This window comes from Oncorhynchus tshawytscha, linkage group LG34, assembly GCF_018296145.1.
Source record: "Oncorhynchus tshawytscha isolate Ot180627B linkage group LG34, Otsh_v2.0, whole genome shotgun sequence".
Classification (NCBI taxonomy): domain Eukaryota; kingdom Metazoa; phylum Chordata; class Actinopteri; order Salmoniformes; family Salmonidae; genus Oncorhynchus; species Oncorhynchus tshawytscha.
In genome coordinates this window covers 7,555,696-7,564,993 of record NC_056462.1, presented here as the reverse complement: position 1 = coordinate 7,564,993, position 9,298 = coordinate 7,555,696, and the positions used below count along the sequence as shown (strand labels likewise).

Here is a 9,298-nt window from a genome sequence, read left to right as displayed (position 1 = left end):
CAATTTTTGTAAACATATTAAATGTTCAAATAAACTGTATTGCCTCAATCCAGGCACATCCCTCAGCTTTTTACCAAAGCACTTTGTTACCGTTTCAACTGTGGATTTGCGCTTTAAAGTCCTTTGTCACATTCACCTACATCCAAAACAAGTTCAAAGGCTGAGTACGTCTTCAATCATCACATTCACTTAGAGACACAATAAGAGGTTGAGAGAAACAGAGAAAAGGAACGTCACTTTAAAGGATAGTTTTCAGTCTGTGATAATTATGAGTAAATTATATGAATAATCAAAGCAACATAACTTTAATTCCATTTAATAGTCTTCATTATTCAGTAAATACACACATTTATTATCCATGCTAAGATGTACAGAATACTCTACATTCTCATTTGAGGATACAACTTCAGAGGACAATGTGGATATTCAAATGATGTGACCTGTCAGTATGTTTACAATATGTAAATGTGCATTTTACAATATCTGGAAAAAACAGTTTCCTTTCCGTTGTTTAATCAGTGTGTGTGATTGACATGAGAGATGATGAGAGGGGCTGAGTTTTGACCATCATCATTATCAGAGGGGCCAAAGAATGGAAAGAGTTTCTCTGTAAAGGTGCAGCCAGTGAAAGAGTAGATATGAGACCTGGCCTCCACATCATAAAAGGAGATCAGACCTTCCTCATAATCCACAAACAACCCCACCTTCTGGGGCTTCTTTCTCAGGGAGAGGAGAACAGGGGGGGAGGTACAGGCTTGGTACTCATTCCCATCCCTTAGTATCACAGTCCAGAGTCCACGTTCAGGGCTCAATGTGATATTCCTCTTCCTGTCAGTGGACTCTCTGGCCACTCCTAAAGTCCACCTAGTCTTACCGTTAACCGTCACCTCATAGTAAAATCTCCCTGAGGAGAAGCCATCTTTGCAAGGACAATCCAATACTGATTAAACCTTTTTGGATTGTCAGGAAGATTCTGTGGTATGTCTCCACGTCTTACTTGTTTCCCATCTTCAGACACGACGAGTTTGTGATGTGCTGTATCAGGGTCCAGAGTCACATCCACTGCATACTGCTGAATCCTCTTCAGTTTGACCTCAGGCAGCTTCTCCATCTCTTTATTCAGTATCTCCTCCAGGTGAGACACAGCTCTCCTCACAGTCCCAACACACAGAGCACTGTGAACACTGATCTCAGACCAGTTCTTGGTGGGTAGAGGGGTGCACACTAGGGATGGGAAGCTCTGGAGAAGTTGGAGGTGGTCCTCAGTCTGTGAGAGCTGCTTCAGATCAGTGCTTCTCCTCTGTAGCTCAGTGATTTCCTGCTCTAGATCTTTAATAAGCCCTTCAGCCTGCCTCTCTACTGCTTTATGCTTCTCCTCAATCACCTCAATTAGTTCAGCCTGGCTTTTCTCAATTGAGCGCACCAGAGCAGTGAAGACCTGTATGCTGTCTGCTATCTCTCTATCTGCATCTCTCTTGCTGAGATGTACTGAGAGTTTGATGTCTTTAACCTTCTTCAGTCGCTCCTGGATAATCTGTTGCACTTCTGCCTCTTTTTTGTCCAAGTGAGCCTTCCTCTTTCCACACTCTTCCTCTATGTGGACAGTCATGTGAGTCTTGTGGTCTGTTTCATTGCAGAACTGACACACACACACATCTGGTCAGTCCTACAGAACAGCTCCAGGAGTCTGTCATGCTTCTTACAGATCCTGTCTTCCAGGTTCTCCACAGGGTCGACCAGTTTGTGTCTCTTTAAGGCTGGGATAATCTGATGAGGATCCAGGTGAGTCTTACAGTAAGAAGCCAGACACACCAGGCAGGACTTCAGGGCCTTGCGCTTCATCCCAGGGCAGACGTCACAGGGCACATTTCCAGCTTTTGCGGGGGACTCATCTTTTCGTCTGTGTCTCATCGTTTTAAAATTCTCTACAACCTCTCTTAACATTGTGTTGACACTAAGTTTAGGTCGTTCTGGGAATTTCTCCTTACACAGTGGACATTGGTACAGGTCCTTGCTATCCCAGTAATTTGTGATACAGACCATGCAGAAGTTGTGTCCACATGAAGTGGTGACTGGCTCAGTGAATACATCCAGACAGATAGAGCACAGGAACTGGTCTTCAGACAGGAGACTGCTGGAGGAAGCCATATCTGGAGAGAGAGCAAAGTCGAAAATATAAACGTTTTAATTTAGCAAATTGCAGCAAACCCTCTCTGAAAAACTTCAGATCAAAGGAATAATAGACTCCAGCTCTAGATTATAATCAATGAGTCAATAATACAATATATATGTTTTTAACGGAGCTAATTCTGTTCCCTGGAATGAGTCAGCTCTCGATAGTTTCAGTGCGGTTGTCAACACGGCACTAAGCGACGTTACCAATCTTGATTTAAGTTGTTTAACTGTACTACATACAGCATACATTTGTCAATTTACTTAATATAGTTAAACATAGGTACTGTAGAAAAAGAAAACAGGAGATTACCATAAAATAAATGTACAAAGTAATATTTCTTCACACATCCTTGTACATTTCTACTCACCCGTGTCTGTTTAAAATGGTGTTGGCTTGTTCTCAGATTTTTCTCTAGTATTTACTGTAGTTTTAAAAACCACCGGAGACTGTGTAGCGGTTGAAGAGAGATTTCTGAAGTGTTTTAGAGTTTGTTCATGTGTGCAACATATAGCATGTTTAGCAACGTTCGTTTCACTTTGTCAACACGCGCCTCCCCGCCCAGTGCTGCTCTGTGCTCTGGAACAGAATTAACCCTTCACGTGGCTGATACATTGTTTTACCTCAATACAAACAAGGTTGATAGTTTAAACAAGAGTTGTATAATTGTTTTACTGATTTAGGTAGAATAAGTGTGAATCAGAAATGTGAAACAAGTACCTATTAATGCAGGTGTATAGAAGGTTTTCTGACATCAACAACCAACATAATTCTAATTCCACATTGGGATGAAGAAGTAGTGGCTGTCTTGGCAGATTTGACCATTAACTAAGAATCAGGAAATACCACAGATTTTTCCTTTAAACATACTCACTTTGACATATACCAACTACCAGTTTATCAAGTCAAGTAACAGAAAATGGGTGAAAGGAGAAAATGCAGAATTACTTTACTGTTTGTAGGAAATTGCCTGTGCTCGCTGTATGCTAAAAGCCTGCATCTGCTGCTTGTGGTTTTTAATGAAATGCAGGTCCTACAAATATTGAGGTTGTCTTACGTTTAAAGCAAGGCATGATCATAACTGACAATCCCTAAATTGTGGCAATATTGGATCATTACTGCTCATTGAGTTTGTCTCTTTCATATATTCTATTGGAGTTTATAAAACATAAATGCAGGACATGACAAAACATGCCACTTGGTGGCAGACAACCCACACAGCATCCATAAACAACAACAGATAAAACAACGCTGACAGACAATTGACAACAAAAACAAAGAACAATAATGGTAATACAGTTATGGTCCTTTACGATGCCAAGACTGTGATCTTGAGCTTGGGTTAAAATACAATCAAATAGGTGCATCGTTCTGGACCTGTACAGGAAGAAAATCCCTAAATTGTGGCAACATTGGGTCATTACTGCTTCGTGAGATTGTAATTCTGTATCCATATATTCATGGCCCAAGAGAAAAATGAAAACATATAAAATAATTGATCTATCGTCTCTCTTAGTTTCATAATTTTCTCTCAATTCGCAAGAGGCTGAATGTATCTCACTGGAGAAACCTCTGCACGAGTGAAACAGCGCCCCTCTGTCTCTCTATGTGTAGTCCATCTATCTGATGCTGTCTGGTCAAAAAGAGTATGACATTGTTGCCGCCCGCAGCATTGAATGCAAGGGAAGCCAGCGAGTATTTGGCCTCCCTTGATAAAAAAGTATGAAATAATAGCCAATCAGTGCTAAACTGAGTGAGCTCTACTATGAATGGTCCTGGCGCACCAAAAAAAAGTGTCAATAGAAGCTGTTTTGGAATTGGCTTCTCTCCAATCGCATCGAGAGCATACGTCATTGACAGAAACAACTTGAATTCTTGCATCTCTTTGTGTCGTTGTCCTCCGGTGGCTAGCTAGCTAAAATGGTCTCTTTCCTGGAGATAGGGATTTGGACTTGTGGTTTTACTTAATTCTCCATACTGGACACTGATTTAAATGGCAATTCTGATCCAACCATAAATACATACATAGTGCCCCTGGCCTGAGAGGATGGAAGTTCAATATGTTGCTAGATATAGAAGGCTAATCTTACTGTAACTAGCTAACGTTGCCCATGAAATGAAGTTAAACTAGCGAGCAAGCATTGTAGCCAAGTAGCCTAGGACGTCAAAAAACAAAGTGTGTACTGTTTGACAGAGTGATAGACCGTTTCATCTCCATGAAAGAGAGGATGGCATTGGAGTTTCTGTACATACACACACAAACACAGAAATTAGAACCATGGACAGCCACATCATATTTAGCTTACGTTGATTGGACTAAATTGTTTTTGGTATCTTTTAGTTGTCACTGAATTAGACCAAGCATCAGATGATGTTGAAATGTTTAAGTTGAAATGGTGCTGGAATAGTGGAGGCAGCTCCTGTTTTCTTTGCGTCTTGCGGTAACTCTCTGTGGTTCTAAATCATTAGTGGTCTTAAAATGTCAGAAATGCTAACTTGCTGTAGGTCATGTAACTGTTTGTTCCATGCAATATGCTTTGGGGACTTCACTGGACAAAGGTTGCTCTCCGGGTTTTGTGATGAAACAAAGGTTTGTTTGAATTGATTCTAAAACCTTTTTCAATGTGCCATTTCTGGCTCTGGACAACATGACAGGAAAATCTTTAATTTACCAGACATTTGAGAAATGTAACATCTATATGCATTCAAATCCAACCTGGACAGCCAGCACCTTCAATAAATTAGGAATGTTGGCTAATTAAACCATATTTACATGTAATTAAAACCAGACTATAACAATTTACAGAAACACTATTGATTGTGTTTCGATGTGTAGCATATGCAAAACTTTATAGCCAATTATCTTTTTTATTTTTGGGGGGGGGGTACTTTCCTAAAATAATAGTTGTCCACCTCACGGTTCAGCTGTCAGAGATTTGATTACTAAACGTATCAAGGCATTGCATATGCAAAGGCCAATAGGCTTAGGTGTACTCTGTATGATATTAACATTTGAATAAATATATATATACGTAGCATATATATAGGAAAATAAGCTTAACCCCAGAGAGAGAGATGCTGGTGGCATGCTACGACACTGACATGCATTTCTTTATGGCAGATGGCTACTGCGTCTGCTACACGGATATAGACACACAGAAGGAGGGCAAATTTATAGGCTTTCAATCTGAATATTTTGTATAAAGATGAGCATTATATTGGTAGATTAATGGAGTATCTCCCTCACCTGGAGCACAGGGGGACACTGCCTTCATAGCACAGGCCTGCAGTAGCTAAGGCTTAATGATAGCCACACCATACCAATCCTTCCTAAACGTTTCTAAACTTTATTAGGGTAATACCAAAAGTAAGTCAAGCCATTGTTTGTATGGAAAATACGAGCAGAATGGTGAATGTAAATCCGGGAAAAAACACACTACCCTCCCCCTGTAACCCCCAAAAACCCACACAACCAAAGCAATGAAAAAGGTTTGACAAAGCTCCCATATTTTGGACCACCCTCTCCAGTAATATTCAATCTGTCCCTAACAGAGTAAAGAAGTTTACATGTTCATTTGATAATGAGATTACAGAGGACATCCATGGAAATTCCAATCATGTGTCATGTCGGCTGGCTAAATATGATCATTTCTAAACTGATATATTCAATGATTTGTGAATGTAATTAGTTAATTATCTGTTCCCTTTCCATCATTGATTCAGCCTGTGTGATTGACATGAGAGATGATGAGAGGGGCTGAGTTTTCATCTTTTCAGAGGGGCCAAAGAATGGAAAGAGTTTCTCTGTAAAGGTGTAGCCAGTGTAAGAGTAGATATGAGACCTGGCCTCCACATCATAAAAGGAGATCAGACCTTCCTCATAATCCACAAACACCCCAACCTTCTGGGGATTCTTTCTCAGGGAGAGGAGGACAGGGGGAGTTACTGGCTTTGTACACATTTACATTCCTTCGGTACACAACACAGAGTCCATCTTCAGGTGTCAGTGTGATTTGCCCTTTCCTGTCTATGGACTCTCTGGCCACTCCTAAAGTCCACCTAGTCTTACCCTTAACAATCACCTCATAGTAAAATTTCCCTGAGGAGAAGCCATCCTTTCCAAGGACAATGCAATGCTGATCAAACCTTTTTGGAATGTCAGGAAGATTCAGCTCCATGTCTCCGTGTCTTACTTGTTTCCCATCTTCAGACAGGATGAGTTTGTGATGTGCTGTATCAGGGTCCAGAGTCACATCCACTGCATACTGCTGAATCCTCTTCAGTTTGACTTCAGGCAGCTTCTCCATCTCTTTATTCAGTGTCTCTTCCAGCTGAGACACAGCTCTCCTCACAGTCCCAACACACAGAGCACTGTGAACACTGATCTCAGACATGTTCTTGGTGGGTGGATGTTTGTACACTAGTGATGGGTAGTTCTGGAGAAGATGGAGGTGGTCCTCAGTGTGTGAGAGCTGCTTCAGATCAGTGCTTCTCCTCTTTAGCTCAGTGATTTCCTGCTCCAGATCTTTAATGAGCCCTTCAACCTGCCTCTCTACTGCTTTCTGTCTCTCCTCAATCACCTTAACAAGCTCAACCTGGCTTTTTTCAATTGAGCGCACCAGAGCAGTGAAGACCTGTATGCTGTCTGCGATCTCCCTCTCTGCATCTCTCTTGCTGTGATCTACTGAGAGTTTGATCTCTTTAACCTTCTGCATTCGTTCCTGGATAATCAGCTGCACTTCTGCCTCAGTTTTCGCCAGCTGAGCCTTCCTCTCTCCACACTCTTCCTCTATAGGGACAATGTCATGAGTCTTGTGGTCTGCCTCAGTGCAGAACTGACACACACATGTCTGGTCAGTCCTACAGAACAGCTCCAGGAGTCTTTCGTGCTTCTGACAGATCCTGTCTTCCAGGTTCTCCACAGGGTCGACCAGTTTGTGTCTCTTGAAGGCTGGGGCAATCTGATGAGGCTCCAGGTGAGTCTCACAGTAAGAGGCCAGACACACCAGGCAAGACTTCATGGCACTGAGCTTCTTCCCAGTGCAGGCGTCACAGGGCACTTTTCCAGGTTTGGGAGGGGATTCGTCTTTACCTCTGCCTCTCATCTTTTTAAAATTCTCTACAACCTCTCTTAACGTTGTGTTGACACGAAGCTCAGGTTGTCTGTAGAGCGTCTCCTTACACAGTGGACATTGGTACAGGTCCCTGCTATCCCAGTACTTTGTGATACAGGCCATGCAGAAGTTGTGTCCACATGAAGTGGTGACTGGCTCAGTGAATACATCCAGACAGATAGAACACAGGAACTGCTCTTCAGACAGGAGACTGCTGGAGGAAGCCATATCTAGAGAGAGAGCGAAGTTCAACATTTTTATTTAGCAAATTGCAGCAAACCTTCAGATCAAAATAATAACAGACTCCAGCTCCAGATTATAATCAATCAGTCATTAATACAATATAATGGAGCATTTTCCATTTCCTTGAATGAGTCAGCTCTCGATAGTTTCAGTGACATTGTCAACATGGCACAGGTCCCTGGACATTATCCAATCTTGATTAAAGTTGTTTAACCGTACTACATGCAGTATAAAGTTGTGAATTTACTAAATATAGTTAAACATATTTACTGTAGATGAAGAAAACAGGAGATTACCATAAAATTAATATACACAGTAATATTTCCTCATCGATCGTTGTAAATCTCTACTCACCTGTGTCTGTGTAAAATTCTGAGGGCGTGTTTTCAGATTTTTCTCTAGTATATACGGTAGTTTTAAAAAACAACGGAGACTGTGTAGCTGTTTAAGAGAGATTTCTGAAGAGTTTGAAATAGTGTATTCATGTGTGCAACATACAGCACGTCTAGCAACTTCAGTTTCACTTTAGTAAAGTGACATCAACATGCTCCTCCCCACCCAGTGCTGCTCTGTGCTCTGGAACAGAATTAACCCTTCACATGGCTGATCTCTCTTCATTCTTGATACATTGTTTTCTTATCTCAATACAAACAGGGTTGAACAGTTTAAACAAGAGTTTTATAATTATTTTACTAGTCTAGGCAGAATGAGTGTGAATCAGAAATGTGAAACAAGGACCTATTGCAAGTGTATGGAAGGTTTTCTGTCATCAACAACAACAGAATTCAAATTCCACATTGGTTGTCTTGGCAGATTTGACCATTAATGAATAAGCAAGAAATATCCCATACTGTGCCTTTAAACATGTCCACTTTCACTTATACAAACTACCAGTTTATCATGTCACACTGATGGGTAGGGACAAAAATGCAGAATATCCTTTGACCCTTTACTGTTTGTAGGAAAATGCCTGTGCTCGCTGTATGCCGAAAGCCTGCATCTGCTGCTTGTGGAGCCTGAAGAAGTGTCTAACATACGTGAATCAATTTAGTGTTTTATCAGAATCCGATTTATTGTCATCTGAGTTGTGGATTGTTCTTACGATTCCACGCTATATCATTGACAACAGTCTATTTTACAATGGAGACTAATTTACAATGGAGATGCCTCTACATCTTCATTGCTTGCCGTTTAGGGTTTAGGGTTTTAGGCTGGGTTTCTGTATAAGCACTTTGTGACCTCTGCTGATTTAAAAAAAAAAAGGCTTTATAAATTCATTGAATTTTATTCCAAGAAGACAGCAATCACACATTGCCATTGATGATACTTCTGTCTCGTGTTTGTCTGTTTTAGAACGCGTACACGGCGACAGCGATCAACAGCACCAGTTTCTGTACGTCGGCGTGTGACACCTTCATCATCCTGGTGGAGAATGCCCTCAGAGTGGCCACCATCAACACCGTTGTACTCGCTGTACTCATAACATACAGCAGAACTATCGCTTTATGGTGAAGATAGCCGTGTTGCAAGCACAGCTTCAGATGCAATCGTTAGGCACGGGCAATTTAAGTGTAGGAAAGGATGAAACAGCATCTGTGCCACCAGTAAGAGCCTCTGACCCTATTACAGGGGATGAGTCACTGGCTGCCATGCCGTCCCTAGCAGGGGTGCTTCACTTGAGTGGGTTGAGTCACAGATGTGATCTTCCTGTCCGGTTTTGCGCCCCCTCTTGCTCGTACATTGGAGGAGATCTTTGAGAGCTATACTC

The 9,298-nt window shown here is 41.5% G+C and overlaps 1 pseudogene; it reads right to left on the bottom strand.

Moving 5' to 3' along the window:
* Nucleotides 1-300: 300 nt before the first annotated feature.
* LOC121841765 lies at nt 301-8,084 on the bottom strand (annotated as a pseudogene).
* Between the last annotated feature and the right edge of the window lie 1,214 nt (nt 8,085-9,298).